Source organism: Dioscorea cayenensis, chromosome 8, assembly GCF_009730915.1.
Source record: "Dioscorea cayenensis subsp. rotundata cultivar TDr96_F1 chromosome 8, TDr96_F1_v2_PseudoChromosome.rev07_lg8_w22 25.fasta, whole genome shotgun sequence".
Taxonomy (NCBI): domain Eukaryota; kingdom Viridiplantae; phylum Streptophyta; class Magnoliopsida; order Dioscoreales; family Dioscoreaceae; genus Dioscorea; species Dioscorea cayenensis.
In genome coordinates, this window is record NC_052478.1 from 8127641 (window position 1) to 8132514 (window position 4874).

Consider the following 4874-nt stretch of genomic DNA (forward strand, 5'->3'; position numbering starts at 1 on the left):
GATAGACTGAGAGTGGAGAGTTATTTACAAAAAAAAATGAGGGAGGAAAAAGAAGCTCTCATAACTATTACTACAGTCATTGCTGCTATAAACAAGCAAGGAAAAGTTCCGGAGATGTCCCAGGAAACCCCAAACCTAACATTGACAGATCAACTTAGCATGGAACTTGTCAGGTAAGAGCTAGTTCAAACTCAGTCTTTATGCTGTAGATGTGCATGGTGGTAAGCATGAGACCTAGAGACTTTACCACAATCATTGAATCTAAGTTGCAAGACATCTATATAGAATAGTACCACATAGAACCATGGTAAATTCCACAACTACGTAGATGATATAGAGTAACTGGAGAGATGGTGACAACCTATGATGGCGCTCATATAGTTCTTCAATATGATGTGGTAGTTGAGCAAAGGAATCAGCGAAGGCAATGCCAAAGGCGTTAGTTTGATTCTAAGGCTTGTCTTGTAATAGTTGTCTTGCTGGGACTACTGTTGTTGTTGTTCATTGTTGTGTGTGCTTGATAGATGTGTGTGTTTTTCGTCATCTTGGTTATTTCTTTCTATATTGTCTGTCCAAACTTGCTGTGCTTTGGGACTGTATATCTTTAGGTATATTTGTGTACTGTAATGATATGCAGTGGAGTGAGAGCTTTTTGCTTTGCTTAAGTATCACACCCTGACCCGTGGGTCCTACACGCAACATACCGCCACGAGAACCCAAGGGAGGTTAAACCCTACCTCAATCCAGTATTATCGTGAGGTTGACCTGTTACCTGTATCAAATTCACCAAAACAATTAGGGGAAAACTCAATAATATATTGCTATAATAATTTTCTATACATGGCCATCGTAACAACATGAAGGTATTGAAAATATAAAGGTTCACAATTTAAGATACATGACCATATTACAAACCAAACCCTGAGTATTGTTTCTTATACAACTGTTAGACAACAACAAATAACAGGTTTTCAAAGAAGGAAACCAGGTACAAATAAGTCGATATACACACTAATGGATCCCTCCTAATACATGCCATGGATGAGAAATAAGCATATACAAAACTTAGATTGAATGCAACGATGATAGACTCTTGCTAAGCACTTCACGTCTGCATCACTACGCTGAACTAACACCTGGGAAGAGGAAAGAGGGGTGAGTAACTAGGTTACTCAGTGAGGGGATTAGCATGGAACTATGAAATCATACATTTAAAAAGCAATAAAATATAATCAATATGACAAAGATATATTCTAAAAGTTTACCAATGTCCAAAAATTAAGAAAATAACAAATGTAGGGTAACACTCAAATAAAACATACACTAGTAAAAATATTTACATTTACTTGACTTTTTGGTCAAAGCCAAGTTTTTACTCGATTAACATCATTTTTCCAAACAACTCAAGATACCAAGGATTTGAGAAAACATGAATAGCATACTAAAATCATTATCTTTCCACAATTTAAAAAGGAACCAAGAAATTGCATAACATAAGGTTTAATAATTCTAACATGTTAAATATTTCAAAAGTGAGAAACCAAAATTATGTCACAAACCACATTTCAAAGTTCTTTGCATGAAAATACCAAATGTTTCAAAGTATGAAATCAACGTCTCAATGAACACTACATTGACAATATTTTTCTAAAAGTCCAACAATATACGAGGATAACATAAGTAACAACAATGGGGCAAAACTCATAATTTTAATGGACAATATACACTAATAAGTTTTTTTCAAACATCAATGGTTCAAAACAAATTTCAAATCCAAAAATCATCCATCCTTTCAATCTCTCAACAAAACAGGGTTTCAAGAAATAGATAAGTCGACACTTGACAATATAATAAATAGCCTCCAAAACCCTCCATCGCTAACTGTGGCCTTTATTAGGTCTGGAGCCGCCAATACAAGCAACTCTTGGATTTGGCCGTTGGGAAACCTGTGTGGTGACTTCGAGCACCCATCCCTGCACACCTTTCAGGTTCTCTACATACCGCCTAAAAGGGTGGTCCCTCATCTGAGTTCTCTATGCTACCTCAACTAGGTCGGCTCGTGGATACTAGCTTATTGTCACCATCAAAACAAATAAACATAACACTGTCATAGGCTCAATGTATGAATCAACATGATTGTTGAAATCTCATCATGATTTCACAAGTTTTCACATATTCAACTCCCACTCTAAGAGTGAGTAATTTAATCATAACAACTCTAGTGAATACTATTTGATCAAGAAAACATCATTTGGAAATAATCTTTGAATATACATTCCAGGCATAACATCGTCTATAACACAAAATATGTTCCATAAATAGTTTGCATAGACTCATTTAATATCATAACGAGAGTCTCAAGTTTCATGAAAACATTCACTTTGGAATATATAATTCAATAATAAAGTTTTCAAATACAAGTACGATACTTTTGTAAACTCTATGAATAAACTCGATCATAATCCAAACTTGGATTTAAATTACCATAGGAAGCAGTTCAAGAAATGAAGCCTCTTTTCTCAAAAGCATTTGGCAAAGGAAAGATAAATTTACAAAGCTTCACAATTCATTTCAATCTCAAAATATCCACATAGTCATAAACATTCACATCTCAAAAATGAAAGTTATCTTTAGTATTTAGTTGCACGTTCCAAGAAACAAGATTTCTTAGAAATCTAAATAATACTCACTCACAAGTATTGCAACGAGTTCACTAAAGGTCAAATAACATTTCCAAAAGTCGTAGCTAACTTATTAAAGCATAAACATTAATAATAGAACATGAAAGATGGATCTTTAGAAATACATTTTGACATCAAAGTTCTCAAACACGAGCAACATAAATTGGAAAGCATTTTCATAAACTCATCCAAATTCAAGATGATGTTTTAAAGAATTATGAATAATATTTCAAGAAACTTTTAACAAGTGTAAGCCATGAATATCAATAATTTCCTTGAATAGGTAATTTAAGAACCAAGCTTTTAAACACCATGAATATACTCGCAAATAATCTCAATAACTCATTTAAAATCAACCATGATTTCAAATTCATGAGAAATATTCAAAATAAAATATACTCAAATATATATAGAAAACATACATGATAGTATAGTCCATGAAAAGGGTAAGTCCCACTCACAAACTTGGCGAGCTATACAACTCCGGTGTTAACCCTCAACTGGTCCATCACCCTTGGCCATAGCCTCGCCTCCTAGCACAATCCAAGCAAAATGATGGATTAAAGTCAAAATAACTAGGCACAAAGATGGGGGGAACACCTCAAGATGGAAAACAAGCATCTAAGGTTTACTAAGCACCTCCCCTCAAAGATCTCACAAGAAACAATCTTTCCCAACACCCAATGGCAACAAAGATAACAAAGAACACCAAGTTGGTTTGGTGCTACAGTAATCATAGCTTTGAGATGAAGAGATCTTCCCCAATCTTCAACAAAATAAAAAAAATACAACCAAACTCTTATTCCAAACTCCAATCTCAAACAAATACCAAGAATATCCACCAACAATCTCAAAGAAACTCAATAAGAGGAGAAAGAAGAAGAAAAAGAACAACAAGGAGAAGAGTAACCTTACCTCAAAGCTTCTCAAAATCTTAAGAAAAGACTCTTTTCAAGAGTAGAGGAAAGAGATCTTTGAGTTTCTTCTTGATTCAAGGCAAATGATGATGAGTTTGAGGAGTCGAGATGAAGTTTCTAGAGGAGGAGAAAAGTGGGGAAAGAAAGGGTCTTGAAAAGAAATGATAAACAAGGTAAAAATGGGGCTTTAAAACTATAAGATTACGACCTATGTGGGGTCTCATACGGTCCTATACCACCCCCTATAAGGACCCGCATAGACTTCAAAAATTCTCTGAATTCTATGCCAGGTTCTATACAGCCTGTATGGAATCCATCATGGCCTCTCAACCCCTATAAAATGGGTGTTAAACAACCCATTTAGTGGTCTTTTGACCCCCCTTTTTGTGTCTAACAACTTGAGATACTCCCAAAATCTCCCACAAATGAAAAATACTCAAGAATACAAGTCAAAACATGAAAGAGAAGTAGGAAGAAGTTGAAATGCCACATTAAGATTTGTGATTGACTATGTGATATTACTGTCAGTGAGATACTGCATGATTATGGAGTGAGTTTTAGATAGAGGGAGCATGAGGGAAGGTAGTGGTTTCTACAGAGATAGTTAGTGTAGTGTGTCTCAGAATAGTTTTGTAACTCTGAATGGAAAATTTTGAGCACAAAATGTTTAGGTCCATTATTGTTTCTTTTGCATTGTCTTTTCTTGGACATGGAAGGGCATTTTTGTCTTTGTGTTTGTGTTATGGCATTGTGGTGATTTATTTGTAGAGCAAATGATAGGATGGCCATTTTGCCTCAAATCTTATCTTTTATACCTTCTTCTTCTCCAATGGTCTGGAATTTTAGACAAAATTCACTCCCTTTTGGCCATTCATCTTCTCTAGGGTTTCAAATTTTCAAGCTTCTTTGGATTTAAAAATCAAACCATCCTTCATTGAAGTTGATTAGGGTGAGCATCCTTTCAAGTTGGTGTATTTAGTTTCTTGTTTATGCTCTTTGGAACTTTGAAATGATTCTTTAAACTTTCTAAGTTCTTTAGCTTTTGCTTGGAGGTTATGTGGTTGTTGTGTGGATTAGAGAAGTGTTGAATTCCATGATATTATTTATAGTGTTCTTGATCCCATTTGGAAGGAAAAGTTTTGGATGGCTATTTTTAGATAGATTTTTGTGTTAAAACCATGGGCTTTGAATGCTCTAGAAGTTGTTTATACATCCCTTAATTGCTTTTCTTGGAATTCCTTTAGATGAGGGATGTATTCTAAGGAGAATTGTATTG

The 4874-nt window shown here is 34.8% G+C and overlaps 1 long non-coding RNA gene across 1 annotated transcript; it reads right to left on the reverse strand.

The window, feature by feature from the left end:
- Nucleotides 1–889: 889 nt before the first annotated feature.
- On the reverse strand, nt 890–3705 carry LOC120267877. Its single transcript, XR_005538612.1, has 3 exons — nt 3597–3705; nt 3104–3214; nt 890–1136 (listed from the first exon to the last, which is right to left on the reverse strand). It is a non-coding gene; the product is annotated as an uncharacterized LOC120267877 (long non-coding RNA).
- Between the last annotated feature and the right edge of the window lie 1169 nt (nt 3706–4874).